At 43.6% G+C, this 20,775-nt stretch overlaps 1 protein-coding gene across 2 annotated transcripts in view; it reads right to left on the minus strand.

Annotated features, from left to right (window-relative positions):
• Window positions 1-20,775, minus strand: part of CHST8 (carbohydrate sulfotransferase 8) — a 242,317-nt gene that overhangs the window by 54,902 nt on the left and 166,640 nt on the right. The window contains exon 1 of one of the 2 annotated variants that reach the window (XM_083515203.1): window positions 10,921-11,034. The exons of the other annotated variant lie outside the window; for it this stretch is intronic. The gene's annotated coding sequence lies outside the window, so the exon portion shown is untranslated. Of the gene's footprint in view, window positions 1-10,920; window positions 11,035-20,775 lie in introns of those variants that run through there. 2 annotated transcript variants of the gene reach the window in all.

Raw genomic sequence — 20,775 nt, forward strand, 5'->3', positions numbered from 1 at the left:
TAAATTTAAATGCACCACCGGATCTCAAAGCAGCCCAACCCCTCTGTTATAAACACAATACATAGAAGAAGATTGTTGCTGGCACAATAAGAAAAATAGCAATCCCGATAGTACAGTGTAGGGGTTTGAATGCTGGACAAGGACTCGGGAGACCAAGGTTCAAATCCCTATTCAGCCATTATGCCCACTCAGTGACCTTGTACCTCTCAACTCCTAATTAATGGCACAGGGCCATTGTGAGGATAAAATGGGGGAGAACTATGTATGGCACCCTTGACATGCCTGGAGGTAAGGTGGGATATAAATGCACAAATAAATAAATAAATACAATCAGCTAAGAGGATTATATAATTCTAAAATCTTAAAAACTGTGATGAATAGTCTAGTCAGATGACTATATACAAACCATGAATTGTAATTGTGTAATTGTAATTGTGTGAGGGGGCTGGAGCAGGGGTCTCCTCAGAACTCTCAGCACCCAAAAAGAGCTACAGTTCCCATGATTCTTTGGGGGAAGCTATGACAGTTCAAAGTGGTATGTATAGTGCGGATGAGCTCTGTATACATAGAATGAATTTGGGTGCCATCACTCCAGTTTTCAGTGTTTGTTGCCTTTTGCGGTGGTGGTGAGCACAACTTTACTTTAACAACTCTCACAACTGCCTGTGGTGACTGTGGTCTTGGAAGAAGTAGGGGATTCATAAAATCATAGAGCTGTAGAGTTGGAAGTGTCTGCAAGGGTAATGAAGTCCACCCCCTGCAATGAAGAAATCCCAACTAAAGAATTCCTGACAGATGGCCACCCAACCTCTGTTAAAAAACTTCCAGTGAAGGAGAGTCTGCCACCTTCTGAGGTAGTCTGTTCCACTGTTGAACAGATCTTTCCACCAGAAAGTTCTTCCTAATGTTAGTTGAAATCTTCCTTCTTTTGATTTGAATCCATTGGTCCTACTCCCTGGAACAGGAGAAAACAAGCTTACTCCTTCCTGCATATTCAGATATTTGAAGATGGCTATCACATCACCTTTCAGTCTTCATTTATCCAGGCTAAATATCCCACACTATCTCAACAATTCCTCATAAGGCTTGGCCTCTAGAATCTTCATGAAAAAACTACCTTATTTGGATTTCCCAACACAATACAGAAACTGGAATACAGTAACCCTTTGGAATCTACATTTCTCCTAATTTTGTGACGCAGTTCTCTAACCATTAAAAAGGGTGCAAAATGCATAAACAGTATGAGGGCAAAGTGTGCATAAAATGCATATATGTGGAAATATATACAATGCCTTATATTAGGAGAAATTGCTTTGCAAAAAAGTGCATATCAGTCAAAACTACATAAAAATGTATATTAGGAGATATATGAATTGAAATGCTGCTGAATATTCATGAGGAATTAAAAACATAATGATTTTAAACTGATGTGGACATGCGGAGAACTGAACTTCAGATCTGAAAAACGAGGAACTGAGAAAATTCAGAATGGTCAGATTCACCCATTCATGTCTGGAAGAGACTTCAGAGAAAGGGAAAAGTCAGTTGTTTTGTAGGGGAAAGATCAAGAGAGTGGGGTATCTGTGGTTTGGATACAGTCCTCCTTGTGGAATAGAGAGTTGATGCAACAGCTGCTGGTTTCTTAACAGGGCTGCACAAGATCTGCCCAGGTTTCTGTGAGCATGTCGAGTCAGGCACATGCTTGACACATCGCTGCAGTGTGCGGAAAACAACATTCTTGCCATTAAAAGCCAGATGGGTGGGAGGAAAAACAAAACCCACATGAAAGAAAGCAGCCAAAACAAACAGGTGATGGGGGCTGATTAATGCTGAAAGGGGAATGGTGGGATAATGGCGCTCAGCTCATTTGGAGCCTCTCAAAAGTAGCCCATTTTTCTACATCATGCGTGCATCTTCTTCCATTTGCAATACAATTTGTTATATTTTTTCATGGTTGTCTTCCTTATTATCCATGGTGCTTGCTTTGAAAGCAAAGAAATGTTTGGGGAGATAATTCAACACTCAGGATTTGTGCCATGTTGCTTAAATACATTGCGCTGCTCTTTCTGAGAATGTGGGAGGGATGACAGAGGATGGCTATCAAACCTTCAAACATGGAGAAAACCAGCCCAACAGAAATAAAGATTCTAATCCAGTTTATCTCCCTGCTGGGATGCGAGGAGTTTGGAAATCGAAGTGAACAGCTTTTTCATGGGAAGGAGTGTTGGGCCAGGACCAGGGAGGTCCAGTCAATATCTCTTAGCCTAGTCTACCTCACAGGGTTGCTGAGAAGAAAGAGGGAGGAACTATTTACATAGCTTTAAGCTTTCGGGTGGAAGGGAGGAGCAAGAATGGAGTAAATAACTAAAAACACTTCTAAATTGCCTGCCAAGTTACTGAGGGTTACACCTCATACACCTGGAGATAGGAAAAGCAAAAGCACTAACAGGACACCAGCCAAGAAAACTGGGCAAACAAGAAATACCTTTTCCCACCCAAATGTAACAGCCAATCAGCCTCTTTTCATTTGCACCCCTCCCCACACCCAAAAAATGCATCACAGAATCTCCTTACAGTTAAAGCCCCTTTTCTGGCTGCTTCAAACCAGAGCGTGGCTTAGACTTAATCTATTAGGAGATATAATAGACAAATCTCCAAACGCTAAAGACATCACTTCCAAACATCATTACAGATAACTTTATTATTATTCATGGCTTTGTAAATATGCCCATTAAAAGGCAGTCGGGGAATTTTGATTTGAAGTAAATACTGTAATTATTATTTTTTAATTCTTGCAGGTTTGCCCAATGAGCTGTCCACATTCTCCAGTTTTTCTTGCTAAGAAGCAACAATGTGTGGTGGGCTGCAGTTAAAGGCACAGGAGCAGGACCAGTGCAAAGAGGTAGCAACCCTGGTGACCTTTTTGATGTCTGAAAGACGCAAGCCGGGGTGGGGGACCTTTGTCAGTTCAGTTCTCCAATGGGCAACTTTCTCGGGGCCACAGGACTGTGGTGGGTGATGCAACAGGCGTGACTTTTTTCCTAAATAAGTATGTTTTTAAAAATATGCATGTATTCATTTAACAACATTTTTATATTGCTTGGTTGTAAGTAGAGCCTCTAAGGAAGTGATCCTGTGGCCTGATCTGCCAGAATGAGCATCTTGGGGTGCAATGGATCTCCAGCTCAGCTGGCTGATTCCTGGATCAGCTGAAGACATGCCAGTGTAACTTGCTTGTCCAGAATAAGCCCCCAAAGAAGGGGAATTCAGGGGACGTGGTGGGACTGGGGGGGGGGAGGTTTGAGGGAACTTAGGCTGGATCCTAAGCACATTTAGATCAGTCACATGACCCAGCAACCCAACAGAGAACACTGTTTTAAAGGCTTGTTTCCCCTCTGCCAGGCAGAGCAGTAGCAGCCACCACCCCGCTTCCGAATCAGGCTTACTGTATTTTTTATCCAACCTTTTCCTCTAAGGAGCTAAAGGTGGCACACATGCTGTTTCCCCTCCTCATTTAATTTCCACAACCACTCTGCAAGGTAGGTTAGATTGGGAGGCAGTGACTGGCCCAAGGCCACCCAGTGAGCTTCAAGGCTGAGTAGAGATTTGAGCCCTAGTCTCCCAGGTCTCAGCCCAACACTCTCTAATCTAAACACTACACCCTGCTGGCTCTGGTTTGCATCTAGTGTAACTTTACCCTGGCTTAATTCACACCGGCGTGCTTTATGCCAGCTTCTTGTGCATTGAATTGCTCCCTAAGTGGTTTACCTAAAATAAAATTATATTGCAATGTAATCACGTACTCATATATGTTCTTTCTTTACAAAAAGTCTTTAATGCCTTTGTTTTCTTTATAAGCTGCTTTTACATTTCTACAATATTGTACTTTTAGTTTCCTCAAAGTATAGCCATCTTTCATGCCGCTAGTATAACATGTTTAGTTGTAAGCTGTTAAATTAGCTTCTGAGTATTGTTTTCCACAATGTTGTATGAATTGATTTTTTTTTTTTGTATTTACTTATTGACGTTACGATTGTTTCTAATGTTCCTAACATGCTTTTCTTTTCGAACTGTTATTGTTCATCTACTATGTTGCAAGTTGTTTTGGGCACAATCTTGTGGGAAAGTGGGCTATGAATAAACAGATGATGATGATGACGAGGATGAATGTAATATGAATCAATTGGTGTGAGCTAGGAATGAATCTTTAGCATAAAAAAAGAGCACCTAGCTTTCAAAAAAGAAGCAACACCAGCTTCCTCACAAAGCCTGGTATTCCCAACAATGCAAAACAAAACTGGCTGGAGGTACAAGTTCAGAACTCCCAGAAACTGTGCCTAGCCAGGCTGCTGCAAGATTGGAACACAACTGGTGGCAAGAGACCAGTAGTATAGTGGCAAATTTAGCAGGATCCTCTCCTGATCATCACAGACGCACCCCTCCTAGCCATACCCATTCACCTTATAATTACGCAATAAAAATCAGGAGTACATTGCAGTGATCAGTGCAAATCTCCATGTGTCGCCTTTCAGTTGATCTTATATTTTCTGTGCACAAACACGGGCAAATGGTGTGCTCAGATATCTTCTTTCAGAGTTGGGTTGTGGTTGTGCTTTCCTTGAAATTCAACTGTACGTCCAGAACTTGCACACTCTCCTCTTGAAAGTGAAGCACCTTGAGCTTCTAGTGTTCCCACATGCTTTCTCCAGAGTGACCCTAGGAGCCAGCTCTCACTGGCTGGCTCACTCTGATTGGCTCCAATTAGAACAAAGAGTGAGATGATTTTTTTCTTAGTGGCTAAAAAAAGCTCCCCTTTCATGTTCATTGGGTGGTTCTAGGACACTGGAGAAATAGCAATGGGTCTTGGATTCCCTCCCACCGCCCAGGATGCTGGACCACTACACCTCTGTATAGAACTAACATTACTCTGTGAACAAGATAACAAAGCATGTGACTGAGAAACACATGAGCAAGTCATCCCATGATGGCTACGGTGTGTGGTGGGGGGAGTGTATGAGCCTAGGCAACATCTCTTGGGCAAGATGTGTGTGTGTGTGTGTGGGGGGGGACTATGTATCCACTGGAAGCTGCATGACACATTTGATGCCATGGCCTCACTCTTCCTTCTCCTAGGCTGGCAGTCAAAGCACCTGTTTCTGGCAGGGATGGGCAATTTTAGTTTCTCTCAGTTTCTCATTTTTCCCACCTGAAATTCACTTCCTCATATTACTGCAGTCATTTGTGTGGATCTATTTTAATAAACAGTTATGTATGAAGTGTTGACTCCTATACACATATTTGCAAGCAATTTCCCCTATTATAACACATTTTTTGGTGTTATTTTCACTAATAGATGCATTTTCACTCACACTTTCTTTTTTTTTATAAAATTTTTTATTGGTTTTTCACAGTTTTTATAAACACAAACAATACACAACACCAACACACAAGCACACAGACAAACATGTACAATTTCATATCCTTATTTCTTAAACCTTACTTCATCGACTTCCCCATACCTCCCCTTTCTACATCCCAATTTCCAAATTTGTTTCAGCAAATCCTAAACCTTGTTTTTTTCAGAATTTTCCCCTTATTCTTTTCTTTCACTTAATCTTTTACAGCTGTAATCCCCTTTTTTCTCTAAAACCTCAACATTTTAACATTCATTAATTTTACAATATTTCTTAAGATAAATTTTACACACTTTCCCCTAATATATGCATTTCTGTACATATCTGGTGATTGGATTACAAAATTCAGAGACAAATTTTGAAGGATGGCTGGGTTCATGTATTTGCTCAAGAAGTGCAAATTAGTTCATTTCTCATTAAAACATAAACAAAATCAAATTTCTTCCCCATCCCTAATCCCTGGTACCCTTGCCTAATCTCTGAAGATAAAGGACACAGCAAAGGGCCTCCACCTTGGAGAGGACAGACTTTCTGAACACCATTTAAAGCTCTCATTTGTGGAGGTTTTGGTTGCCACCATGGCTTTATGCTGTTAGCTGCTGGATGATAGGCAGAAACCCAACAGGTGTAACTATCAGCACTCCACCTGCTCATCTCCCTCCCCCCTCAACCCACTGTTCGCCAATCAACAAATTTTAGTTGTAGCCTGCTGTGAAGTTGCAGGCAAGAAATGTTTAAAATAAATATATATCACACTGACTGAGCTGTTCTGCCCGGAGAGGGAGGGAGTGGAAATCCAAAGCGATGTGCATATCTTGCTTCGCCTTCCACCGTGAAATTTTCAGCTCAAATCCTGAAAATTAGGAATTGCTCAGTAAATATTGTGTCAGCCTGGTTTCATGGAGAGCCATCTTTGCAGAGCTGTGTGTGTCTCTGTCTGTATGTCTGTGCCGCAACAGAGGGACACTGTGATATGAATGACTCTCCCATTTCCTTTGAAGCACACCCAGTCCCACAGCTGTCAGAACAATATGAAATGAATCTCGAAAGGAACACAGAGAAGGCGCCACAAACTCTCTTTTCTGTAAAATGTGACACTTTCCCTTCCAGGAGACTCCCTTCCAGCATGTTCAGTTCTCAGTCACTCATCTCACATTAAACAAGGGAAGCTTTTCCTGGAAGGAGAGTCTCACCCACTTAATTGCTATGTGCCAGGCTGCCATTATAGCCACAGGAGCAGAGACAGATTTTTTTTTTTTTTGAGGGGGATTTATTCCAGCCCCCAACATGCAGAACCAGCTGTGTTGGGGACTTTTTAGTTTAGAGAAAAGGCAACATGATACAAGTTTACAAAATTATGTGTGTCATGAAGAAAGTGGACAGATAAAAGTTTTTCTCCCTCTCTCATAACACTAGAAAGCATGGACATCCAATGAAGCTAAAAGTTGGAAGATTCAGGACAGATAAGAGAAAGGACTTATTCATGTAGTGCATAATTAAACAACGGAACTCACTTCCATAGGAGGAAGTGATGGTCATCAATCTAGATGCTTTAAAAGAAGGTTAGACAAATTCGTGGAGGAGAGAGCTACTGATGGTTACTTAGCCATGATGGCTATTTTCTACCACCACTGCTGGAGGCAGTAATGCTTCTGAATATCAGCTGCTGGAAACCACAGGAGGGGAGAGTGTGCTTGTTGTGGATCCAGGAGAGGATATATTGTTTGATTATAGCCTTTCCAACTTGTGTTAACAAGCTCACAATTTAGCAGAGTAACATCCCCCTTTTTAAACTCACAGCTGATGCGTTTGCTCAGGCTCGCTAAAGCCTCTATAATAACTGTTCGGGTATTTTCCCCTTATTCCCTCATAAAAGATAAGACACAACACAGTCTTCTATAAAAGTATAAAAAGAGTTTACTCACATTCTGTTCACAATCGGATCCCAGAAGGCGGACTTATCTTAGAAAAGTAACATACACCTGGAAACTATCCCATAAAGAGACAGTCCCTTTGTCCTCTCTTGGCTGGGAGCCAAGAGAGCATCTTTGGCTAAGCAGATGTTGCTTCTTCAATGAAAATAGTCATAGAGAGAGAGATGGCTGTCCTGTCCTGTGCTTTTGTCTTTACCTGTACAGATGAGGCCACGGCCACCTCTAGTCACGTGCAGAGGAAGTCTGCCCCAACCCAGAAGGAAACAGGAAGTTTACCTGCTGGCTGGACAAACATTCCTCCCCATGTGTAAACATGTTTACTCTAGGAATGTTGTACTTGACTGCTCTTGTGTTTCACATCCCACACTTGTTGTGCTCAAATCTTGTTTATGGGTTTCCCACAGGCATTTGGTTGGCCACTATGAGAACAGGATGCTAGACTACATGATCCATTGGCCTGATGCAGCAAACTCTTCTCATGTTCAGGGGCCTGGGCCTCTGCCTGCTCATGCCTTCAGCTGACCAGTTGCACGTCAGGAGAGGTGCATTGCTACAGCAGCCATGGCCTGCCTGTGGAGCGTTATTGCAGGCAAACCAACAATTCATGTTTTGCTAGATAGGCACATGAAGGGACTGAGGCTTACAGACCTTTCCTGTAAAATTTGCTAGAGAGCTCTGTGAGAGCACTTCCTTTGTCTGCCTCAGCAGGAAGCTGTAACACTACAAACTTCATTCCTGCCTGGGCACTGTTCTCTCTTTAGCTTGCCTCCAAGCTGACCACATGTGCATGTGTGAGCTCTGAAGCTCAGACACCATTTTGAACTTAGATTTTGTACTTTTGTAACTTAGTTTTAACCTACCTTCATTTTGCTACTGTAAGTAAATACTACTTTTAATTCTTCACAATCCCCTCTCATGGATGGATTATGGGCACATTCTCCATGAGGCCTGGTGAATGTGAATGTGCTAAGGGGCCAACTGCTCAGTTTACACTGCATAATTCTATAACATTGTTGTCGTTTAGTCATTTGGTTGTGTCCGACTCTTCGTGACCCCATGGACCAGAGCACGCCAGGCACTCCTGTCTTCCACTGCCTCCCACAGTTTGGTCAGACTCATGCTGGTAGCTTTGCAAACCCTATTCAACCATCTCGTCCTCTGTCGTCCCCTTCTCCTTGTGCCCTCCATCTTTCCCAACATCAGGGTCTTTTCCAGGGAGTCTTCTCTTCTCATGAGGTGGCCAAAGTATTGGAGCCTCAGCTTCACGATCTGTCCTTCCAGTGAGCACTCAGGGCTGATTTCTTTCAGAATGGATCGGTTTGAGCTTCTTGCAGTCCATGGGGCTCTCAAGAGTCTCCTCCAGCACCATAATTCAAAAGCATCAATTCTTCGGCAATCAGCCTTCTTTATGGTCCAGCTCTCACTTCCATACATCACTACTGGGAAAACCATAGCTTTAACTATATGGACCTTTGCTGGCAATGTGATGTCTCTATAACATTAATCACAGCCTATCATTGTTCTGTGGACTGCTTTGTCTTTTAGGTGTGCTGCTCCTGGAGCTCTCTAGTTTTACCAGGGTTCAGTCCTGATGGTTGTAATTCCAGATGTGGCTCAGCAGCACTGACCTTATTCAACATACTCTTTGCGCACACAAGAGTAAACTGTGCTCCTAAAGAGCTCTGCTGCATGAATACTTAATGTTCTGTTTTATTTTCTGGAAAAGATACATCTAGCCACTTCTGGAGTTGGACAGTCAGCAGTTTGAAACGCATCTCTGCTCAGTGAATTATTAGATAACTGTTTCAAGTGTGCAGCTTGGTTCTACTACAGGGCAAAACAATATTGCACGCACTTTTCTTGTGTCCATTCCACCTGCTTAGACAATGAACAGGATCTTACTCTGAGGGTGAAAGAAGCTTGAATGAAACAAGGCCCAAGGCAGGGAAGACAGCTAGAAAGAACTTCCAATGCCTTGTCTCTCTTGGATCTGTGGAAAATTGAAGGAGTCTATGTTGAAAATATTTGGGTTGCAACCAGATAGTCATAATCAAATGGCTGTTGCAAGCTTGCAGGCACATCCTAGTCTGCAAATCCACTACCAGGCAGAATGTTGCAACACAGCTCCTTCATACAGAGCTCGTAAGAGGCTGCAAATTCCTTACTCTACAGCAGGGGTGTCAAATTCAGGGCTAGTGGGCCAGATCCACCCCACAAGTCATTTCAGGTGAGTCACCAGCCCCCATACAAAATTTCAGCCCAGTCCTGCAATGGGGATGTGGTGTGTGTACTGTGGATATGCACACGTAGGTTTTTGTGTGGTGTGTATGCATGAGTGCGAGATGGTGTATAAACTGCTGAGTCTTTATAAGTCATCAGGAGGAGTCTGGAAGCTTGAAGTCTCTCAACAGCCCCACCCTTACTCACCTGCAGTCCATCCAACCCAGTTACCTTCTGGGTTACGCATGGCGTGAGCAAGTAGTTAGCCTAGAAGATGCTTCTCCACATACATGAATGGAAAGGTAGGATATGCACTTAGCCGACCAACATATAAATTATATATTGCAACATGTCAAGCTCTGCATCAAGTCAAAATATCCAGCTGCTTTTGGATTTGACAGAGATGGCCAGCTGTCAGCCTGCAGGCTGGATCTGTCCCCGGGGGAAGTTGTTCTGGCTGCTGGCAATCCAAGCAAATTTTATTCAAGGTGGGAGCGCAGAGTTTATAGATGGTTTTGCTTCTACAGAAAAGAATATTATTTTCAAAGCTGTAAGACAGTGAGATGTCCCACACATTTCTTTTATTTTATTTTATAAGTGGTCTCTTGAAAAGCCAAAGGGCCCGTGTCCCATGACTGTGATGCTGACCAAAGAGCCAGAAAGGGATTGGCTATTCCTTCTATTTAGGAATGGACAAATCTATCACTACAGTTCCCCCAGTCTTAAATTCAGTTCTGCATATTTCCACAGTCGTTTGCAAAGATTTTTAGTGTAAATTTCTCCTAATGTACCCATTTTTGTATGCATTGGATACTAAAACACACATCTTTACAAGCAATTTCCCAAAATATAAAGCATATTAAATGATATTCCCAATAAATGTATTCTAATTTACCTTTAAAGAGATATTTTGACATCAAATTGCATTGAAAAAATTCAGATAAATGCACATTTCCATGGATATTTGTGCTTCACTTGGTGTATTGGGTCTTGAAGTGCAAATTATATTGCTTCTCATTAAAATGCAAACAGGATTAATTTCTCCTGCAGCTTACTCCCAGGTTACTGTCCAGTGCAGCTTTTGCCAACCTGGTGAGTTCTAGATGTTTTAGGCCACAACTCCCATCATCCCTGACCATTGGCCATGCTGGCTGAGGCTGGTGGGAGTTGGAGTGGTGGTCCAAAATCTGGTGGGGAGCAGGTTGAAGAAGACTGGTCTGGGGAACAGTGTGGGCATCAAGGATGCAGAAGGCGAGTCCTTGGACATGAAACTCATGCAGACAAACCCATGTGCCTTCAAATGTGGCACATAGAGGAATTAGATGCAGCTGAGCTGTGCCTCTAATGCTGACCTGCTTGCTGCCTTCACTCCATTCTGAATGGTTCATCATCCTCAGCTGTCCTCTCTCAAGTGCCTAATAGACAAAGTAGAAACCATAACAAGGGGGGAGGTCAGAATAGTTGGGTGACAAGTCAATTCAGCGACAACCGAAGGCAGGAAAATCTATAAGGTGCTTCGGGTCATAAATACAGGCTCTGAAGGCAGACTTCTCTTTGAAGTGTGATGTCAAGGAGTATAATCTCCTTAAACATGTTGCCTTTGAAACACAGAATGAGCCTTCACATCCATTTTCCCTTCCTGTAATATGAACTGAGCCATCAATGAAATGGCATTTCCCACCAAATCCTTTCTCTTTCTAGGCTACAAAAGCTATGACTATTGACTTCTTCTCTCAAGGAATTAAAAGCCACAAGTCCATGGCACAAATATGCATAAAACATACATATGCTAATTTAGATGAATAGAGGTTGCTCTGGAAGGAATGTGATTCTTTTCGTAAAAAGGAAGAAAGAATAGCATTAAAAAACAACAACGGAGGGTATAGTGCAAACTGCTCAGGGTCCCATAACAATGCCTGTGACTTTAAGGCAGGGGTTTTTTTTAGCCGGAGGGCCACAATCCCTCCTAGGCATCTTTATGAGGGCCACATGCCAGTGGCAGGAAGAGAGGAAGCCAAAAGTGAGCAGGATGTAGATTTTTAGCTTTGTAAAAAGGTAAAGGTAAAGGAACCCTGACAGTTAAATCCAGTTGCAGACGACTCTGGGGTTGCAGCACTCATCTCACTTTACAGGCCGAGGGAGCCGGCGTTTGTCCACAGACAGTTTTTCCAGATCATGTGGCCAGCATGACTAAGCCACTTCTGGCGAAACAGAGCAGCGCACGGAAACGCTGTTTCCCTTCCCGCCAGACCGGTACCTATTTATCTACTTGCACTTTTTTGGGGGGGGGCGTGCTTTCAAACTGCTAGGTTGGCAGGAGCTGGGACCAAGCAATGGTAGCTCACCCTCCTAGTCAACCTTATGAGGGCCACATGCCAGTGGTAGGAAGAGAGGAAGGAAAAAGTGAGCAGAATTTTTTACCTTTGCAGAGTAGGCCAATTTCTTTGCTCTCATATACCCTTCTTGTACCTCTGTCCAGCCAAGCCACAGGCATTATCAGAGTCCAAGGTCCCATTTCCAGTCAGGAAAAAACCCTCAAAGAGGCTGTAAAGTAAGATCAGTGAGGAGGTGTGTCTTAGGAAGAATCCCAAGGGCCAGATAGAGATATTTAGCCCCTGGGTTTGAAGCTCTCCATCACTGCTTTAGGAGTTGGTCTGGGAGAGGGTAACTCACACTTCTTTGAGTCATATGCAAATTTATGTCATTTGCAAATCAAATCATACTCAACTTGAGGTGGAAGTTAATGTGGTTATTGGACATTGTGGAGATCTTCTCTACTGGAGGGCCATTGTCGTAGAACAAGGCTTGCTGAGCTAGTTAAGAAATTGCTGAAATAGTTCCCCTAATTTCTGGGTGAATTCAGTTCATTTTGGGGTAGATTTCTATTTCCCCTTTGTGTTCATAAGCAGCAGGAGGCCTGGACACTTAGCTTTTCTTTTTCAAAGGTCAATTGAATCTCTGTAAAGAAAGTTAGAAGACAAAATGTGGACTCAAAAGCTTACTAGGCAGGTACAGATTTGCTTGGTCAATTACTGCTGCTAAACTATCAGAAGGAAGGAATGTGAAGATGCTTACTTTCTTCCAGCAGGAGCAGCTTGCAGTGAGAAGTACAGGCTGCCCATTCAGAAGCAGTATGCAGGGGCCCTGTGCACATACCAATGTGGACACATAGAGGGCCAGATTCAACTCACTAGTCCCATCAACAGAAGCATGAGCGAGGACTTCTGCCAGAGCATTGGGGCTCCCCCCTGCTCCTCCTACCCCTCAAAATTGTCTCTGTCAGGAGTGCCATTGTCAGGAGTTGGGCTAGTAAGCATGACCAAATGGTCCTGTCGTGGATGCTTTCACTATGTAAGGGCGTCATTTAACCCACCCCTCATACTGCATGTATTTCCATGATATCCTTTAGCTACAACCCCTTAACCAACACTCATATCGCCTGTTGTTTTATGTAAACCTCTATACATTTACTTCCTGCATGGAAAATAGAAACGGAAAACTTCCTGCCCTCCATCCCCATACTACAAAACCTCAAAAATCAAGATTAGCATGGGGAGACATTTACACAAAGCAAGCACATTTGTGCTGATTTATTTAATTTATTCTGAGAGCAAAAAAGTCACCCTCTTGATGAAATATGTTGGGCTTGGAGAATTTTCTGCACTTTAAAACAAAAAGAGAAATAATTAAGATGTGACTCTTGCATTGGATCCTATTGCAAACAATAAATCTTCACCACACTATAATCTTTGCTATAATGGTCTATTTAAGAGCAATGTTGTACTTCAACAGCAATAAAAAACGAGTTGCAAATTGTTTTAATTTTGCCTGCTTTAAAGAACTAAACAATGTTCACAAATATAGGGAAAGGCACCACGTCCATGTAAATGTGGCTTTATTTGCATAATATGACATTAGCGGAATATTTCCTCGTAGAATATTAAAGTGCTGAAATCCTGCAGCCAGAGAATTGGCTGCTTCATTTATACCAATGCAAATTTTTCAGATGCTCAGCCCCAAGAACAGCTCCTTGATTCTTGTTGCCACCTTATAATTAGCAGCAGGACTGCAGGGCACTTTGAGGGCTCAAGGCATAGGCCCATGACACAAATTTGCATAAAATGGTGCAGGCTGATCTAAATGTGCACCTGTATTGGATAGCTTTAAATGTACACCTCTGAAAAATTAAGGTGGGTGGTGCCCTGCATTGTGCAGTGAGTGTGCCAGGCAGCTCTATGAGCACAGTAAAAAAAAAATATCATTTTTTTTCATGCTTACCAAGGGGACAGGGACCGGAGATCCAGGGTCTCCTGCAGACTCCCCCGCCCCAGCCCAGTCCCAACAACACCTCTGGCTGTCAGATAACAATTCTGCAATGGCAGAGGCAACCAGGTCTGGCAGAATAGCCATGTCTGCCCTATATCCAGGATAAAAGTCAATCAGGAGTTTGTAGGATTGCATAACACTCACTCTCATGCATATCCCCTCACCCCACCCACAATTGCTATGCTAACTTGCTAGGCTGTAAATCCAAGGTGGCTTACTTCCAAATAGCCATGCTTAAGGTTGCCTTGTAAATAAATAATAATAATTTTATTATTTATACCCCACCCATCTGGCTGGGTTTCCCCAGCCACTCTGGGTGGCTCCCAACAGAACATTAAAAACACAATAAAAAATCAAACATAAAAACTTCCCTAAATAGTTGTTTATTTTCTTGACATCTGATGGGAAGGCATTCCACAGGGTAGGTGTGGCTACTGAGAGGGCCTTCTGCCTGGTTCCCTGTAACCTCACTTCTCGCAGTGAGGGAACTACCAGAAGGCCCTTGGAGGTGGACCTCAGTGCAGGGGCAGAGGAAGGGGGTGCGGTGGGTGCGGGCCACCCTGGGTGTCACCACTGAGGGGGATGACAAAATGCCAGGTGGCACGCACCACGGGGCCTGCAGCGCACTGAGCCATGTGTCTGGGAGAGACGCGGTGGCTTGGGAGCGCTGCCCAAATAGTCTGCCCGCTGCCTCCTCCACCAGCTGTAGGGCAGCTGAGTGGGAGGAGGCAGGCAGACTCCAGAGGCCCCTATGGGCAGCTTGCCCCTATGTCTGGGCAGAACGATGGGGGTAGAGATGCTCCTTCAGGTATACTGGGCCGCGGCCATTTAGGGCTTTAAAGGTCAGCACAAACACTTTGAATTGTGCTCGGAAACGTACTGGGAGCCAATGTGGGTCTTTCAGGTCTGGTGTTATATGGTCCCGGCGGCCACTCCCAGTTTAGCTGCCGCATTCTGGATCTAAGGTAGCCCCACATAGAGTGTATTGCAGTAATCCAAGTGGGAGATAGCTAAAGCATGCACCACTCTGGTGAGACAGTCTGCGGGCAGGTAGGGTCTCAGCCTGTGTACCAGATGGAGCTGGTAGACACCTGCCCTGGACACAGAATTGACCTGTGCCTCCATGGACTGCTGTGAGTCCAAAATGACTCCCAGGCTGCGCACCTGCTCCTTCAGGGGCACAGTTGCCCCATTCAGGACCAGGGAGTCCCCCACACCCACCTGCTGCCTGTACCCCGAAAACCATACTTCTGTCTTGTCAGGATTCAACCTCAATTTGTTAGTTGCCACCCATGCACTTTGAGGCTGGCATCCTTGTCTGGGAGTCAGTCCCTAGGAGCACTGTGGGTCTTGCTTCCAAGTCAACCTGCCCAAGAGAGCCTGACTGAAAGTATGCTTGTGTGTGATCCTTGTGACTGGATCCTTGTCCTTTTGTGGCCTGCGTGGCCAATTCTAAGGCGGTTGTTTGGCACCAGGAAGTGACCATTATTCACTTACTTAGCTTCCACCTCCTCCTCATTTACCCATTACATGTCCAAGTCAAGCCGGGGTCTAAGGGCTGATGGGAACAGCTTCAGTTTGCATGTGTATGAACACCCTGGCTTCACTAAGTTAGTATTTAGAAGCATTGCTTCCTCCAGATGTGGAGGCAGAGCACAGCCATCATGGCTCATTGGCACCAACAGCCCTCTCCTCCAGGAATTTGTTTAATCCTCTTTTAAAGCCACCACTGACAACCTGGTGCCCTCCAGACATTGTTCGATCCCAACCCCCAGCCAGCGTGACCAGTGGTCAGGGATGATAGGAGCTGCATACCAACAATAGCCAATTCCTACCCTGGCTTAAGAATCCAGTAGAACCCTCTTCATTCCATGTAATCTGGCATAAACATCTCACTTTGGCACTCCTGCCTCAACTTGCATCTCTGTGTTGCTTCCCTCTCCTGTACCAGAGTCTTCATTCCAGAGACAAATCTAGTTGACTGGCAGAACAAACTCTAGGTCCCAGCACATGGCCAGCTATCACCAGTTGTCTTTATTCTCCGGGGCAAATTCAGAGGCAGGCAGGTGATGGACTGACATCTAGAATAGTTGCATCAGGCACTTGACCTAGCTGGTAATTTTCAATTCCATCCCAGCCTTGTTGAGTTTAAACAAACTAGAGAGCCCTGCTTGTCTTCCCTTTTTATGTACGGATTCTGTTAAAATATATCCTTGGCAACTGTCCCCATTTTTCATGTGCATGAAAAGGAAGCTGTTACAGTTTCCCAACCTCACTTTGTGCAATTTTGAAATGAAAAGATATTTTTCCCTGTCAAACTTCAAAAAGTCATCTCCCCCGCCTCTCCAGCTGCACCCCCCCAGCCAAAAAAACAAAACAAAATAAATCATCAAGTTGGGATTAAACAAGGCCAAGAAGTGAAGCATTTGTTTGTTTTATGAAGTCTGGGGAATTTTGATAATGAGTGCTTTAAAATATACGGTACGGAAGCCTTTCTAATTCAAGACAGATAAGAAATAATGGTTACATATTTCAACTTCAAAGACAAAAGTAACCTTTTATCACCTAATTTAACAGTCTCCCTTAGTAAAAATGTGTTCCAGGAATGGGGAATGTTTGTTAAATAATAAAACCCACTGCCTATGAATAGCCGCTTTTTTTTTTAATTGCCATAATCAAAGTCCAAACACATTTCCATGCCAGCTTTAAATAGATCTGCCTAATGACAGCTCTTTCCTTAATGAGTATCAGAACAAAGGGAACGTATACATTTCTTTTTGTTTGACTTCCATCTGACAAAATATCTGGATTTACTTAATAGGAAGATGTGAGAAAATGGTACATCTGAGTGGCAAGGTTTGAAGTGGAGAATACTTTATGGTTAGAAAACAATTTATTTGGGGGTAGAATTAAGATAATAAGACATGGAGAGGAACTTCTTGATGCCAGAATGAGCAACGTTGAGCAGTTCCTGCAGTTAATACAGTACAATCACATCTTATGCGCAGAAGGTAAGGAGGCTACCACAGTGGCGATTCAAGTATACACACATTTTTGCATAGAAACACAACCCCCAAAATGTAACCTCTGTGCTGTGACTGTGCCATATTTAAGACAGAAGCCTAAACTCCATGCCTTCACCTCTTAAGGCAGGGGTGGGGGACCTGGCCAGGCACAGGTCCCCATTTGGCCCACAAGTCCATTCCCCCCAAAGCATGACCATCTGCCCCATACCTGGCACCAGGTGATGTTAGGTATGGTGTAGATACCAACGTGGCTACAAAGGAACAATGGGGAGCCTGAAGTGAGCTCCTGATTGTTCCTTTGTTGGAGAAAAGTGTGCTCCCACTGCCCACTAGGTAAAAGGTAAAGGGATCCCTGACCATTAAGTCCAGTCGTGACCGACTCTAGGGTTGCGGCGCTCATCTCGCTTTATTGGCTGAGGGAGCCAGCGTACAGCTTCCAGGTCATGTGGCCAGCATGACTAAGCCGCTTCTGGCGAACCAGAGCAGTGCAGGGAAATGCCATTTACCTTCCTGCTGGAGCAGTACCTATTTATCTACTTGCACTTTGACGTGCTTTCAAACTGCTAGGTTGGCAGGAGCAGGGACCAAGCAACAGGAGCTCACCCCATCGCGGGGATTCGAACCGCCAACCTTCTGATCGGCAAGTCCTAGGTTCTGTGGTTTAACTCACAGTGCCACCCGCGTCCCACTACAAAGAGGTTATTAGCAGTGAAACCATTGCTAAAATGGATGCTTCCCCCTCCACTTTAGCAGTTTAAATTCAAACCACCAGGGCAATACGGGCTCCTCAACTGATGGGCTGATGTAACTACATAACATGCCTCTGTTAAAGGAGGTATCTGGAGAAGGCCCTCTATAGAAGATCTTAAGACACCAGCAGGTTAGAATATAATGAGGTGCACTCTCACAAGTCCCAAGCCACATTTTCATGCAAATGTCTCCTAATATACATTTTTGTATACCACGTTCCCTAATATAACACATATTTTTGTATGTTACTTTCACTAATACATGTGTTTCTATGCAAGCTTTCCCCTAGCATATGCTTTTTTTTGGGTAAACATTACTTGGCTGGAGAATTCCCTTGCAAAACCTGTAGAAATGTGAATTTCAATGGATGGCTGTGTTTGAAAGTTTCACATTTATTTAGTTATTAAAAAAGTATTTATAGACCACTATTTCATAAAGAATATGAAGGCAGTTTACAATAAAAATACAAAAATGCGGTAAAAACCATATTAAAAGGTTAAAAAACAGACATCAATTAACCACCGTGGAAAGATGTATTCTTAATTGCCTGCAGAGACCTGGCAGAATAGAATAGTTTCCAGCAGGCATTTAAAAGTTAAAACAGAAGGTGCCTGCTGAATCTATGTTGGTAGAATATCCCACGAGACTGGGCTGATGACTAAAAGCTCAATATCTTGTTGTATTTTAATATTTTGTCGGAAGCCTACCAGAGTGGCTGGGGAAACCCGGCCAGATGGGTGGGGTATAAATAATAAATTATTATTATTGTTGTTGTTCTCAAGTGAGCCTTGCCAGCTCAGGGAACAACCAACAATGCCCTGCAGATGATGACTGAGCTGGGATAAAGGGATTCAGGCAATGCCTGTGGTACCCTGGACCTAAGTTATTTCTGGACTTTGTAAATTAATACAAGGACCTTGAACCTGCCTCAGCAGTAAGTGGGCAGCCATTGCAGAAGGTTTAACAATGGCGTCACACGTTCTTGGCTGGATGTCCCCATCAATAACCTGGTTGTCTCATCCTGTACCAACTGGAGCTTCTGAACCAGACCCAAGGGCAGCCTGACATAGAGCGAATTACAGTAACCCAGCCTTTAAATGTGAACTGAATTGAATTTCTCCCTCATCCTTAGCCGCAAGCCTCCCTGTATATCATTTGCGCTACTATTTCCAGGCCGAACACAGTTCCCCTTGTGAGAGAAGATCAAGGCAAAACAGGATAGTTCTGCCTTCTCTCTGCCACCTGTTAATACTTCACCATCTTCCCTGAGGAGTGGCTACAGCCCTTTCTTGCTCTTCCTCTTGCTGAGATCATAGCCAAAGAAGCCCCTTTTGTGGCTTTTAACATCTCACACAGCTCATTCAGGTCTCTATACTGCATTACCCTCCATCATTACAGGTTCAGCCATCTCCATTGTGCTGCTCTTGGTTCTATGTCCTTCCTTCCATTTCAGCTCATCAGAGAACTCCCTGCACAACCACAGCAGCTTGTTCAAGTGTGTCCCATTTTCCCTTCTCAATGGGATATTTTCTGTTTGTGCCATGGGTATTTCAAAACCTGCCTTTCCACTCAAACTCTTTTCGCCTTCAAAACTTCCTATCCAGGTTTTTCCTCCCTGAGTTTTTGAAATCAATATTCTTAAAGTCTGGTGTGTGTGTCTGACTACACTCGGTTTTCACGTCTCTTGCTACCACAAATTTGCTTCCCCTCAAGGGTACCCTCCACTTTCAACTTTACCAAAGAGTTCTTCTCTGTTGGTCAGGGTTAAGTTCAGGGTAACCAGACCTTTCTGGAAGGACAGATCATGAAGCTGAGGCTCCAATACTTTGGCCACCTCATGAGAAGAGAAGACTCCCTGGAAAAGACCCTGATGTTGGGGAAGATTGAGGGCACAAGGAGAAGGGGATGACAGAGGACGAGATGGTTGGACAGTGTTCTCGAAGCTACCAGCATGAGTTTGACCAAACTGTGGGAGGCAGTGGAAGACAGAAGTGCCTGGCATGCTCTGGTCCATGGGGTCACAAAGGGAAACAATTTAAAATGGAAAGTCAGGCACCTGGATCCAGGAGAAAGAGGAGGAGGCTCAACGTTATATGTGCATTCCCAACAGGCATGGAGTGAAAATCTACTCTCCAGCTTGTTCAAGGCCATAGACCAAACCAATTATAATATTATCAGGTTTCCCCACTCTGTTTTAGTAATTGATTATACTTTTACTGTTAAATCTCTACAACATTCAGAGAACCTGTGTGGCAGCTAATAAACGTTGCTTATAAACAAAAAAATTACAAAAAAATACATTCAACCCTTGGTTTAAATCATGTGTTTCTTTCCATGTGCAGAAACCTCTGACTTTTGCTTTGGCTGGAATGTAACCTCCCATACAAAGGTAAGAATCATATTTGTTATTCCGCCCACTTTTGCCTCTGGCCCCGCCCACCACTGGCATGCAACCCAAGAAGGTTTTCCATAAGGCAGCATGGTCCTTAGAGCGAAAAAGATTCCCCACTCCTGGTTTAAATGGGCAGACCAAACTTCAGTGTGTTCTCCAGAGGGAACTCTTTTGCATGCACCAGAACTCCTGCACTTGAGCACAATTTCCTGACTGGGGCAAATGTTTCTGGAATGAACAATAAAGTATTTCAGCTTAATTTGGTGCTACGGAATGACACGAAAGCGTACATGTCTATATCCTTTTCAGCTCTCTGCCAACTCCTATTTAAGTTGTTTTAAAATGTGCTAGGAACAATGCGTTTTCAGAATTCCGCACAAGTCCTCTGCCTGGCCTTACAAATCCAGCCGATAACGGTCTCTGAATAATTAACAATTTCATCATATACTTTTAGATATTAAAAATGTGAAACATGATCATAGTTTCAGACTGCAGGATATTAATACCAAGGTTTTATTGAAAAGGTGATGTGTAATAGTTGTTAAATATAGACCTCTTTCGTCAAATGAGAATGTCCCTTCCCCCACATATTAAAATGATACCCTTGGCATGAAATTCCTTTCTCCATCATTAAAATCTACTTTAATTACAAAATGAAAGGGATAGTTTTCTATTTTGTCACCCGGCTTAGCCATTGACAAGAAAATAGCAGA

The sequence above is a fragment of the Podarcis liolepis genome (genome assembly GCF_965112155.1).
Source record: "Podarcis liolepis genome assembly, chromosome: 7".
NCBI classification, from domain to species: Eukaryota; Metazoa; Chordata; class Lepidosauria; order Squamata; family Lacertidae; genus Podarcis; species Podarcis liolepis.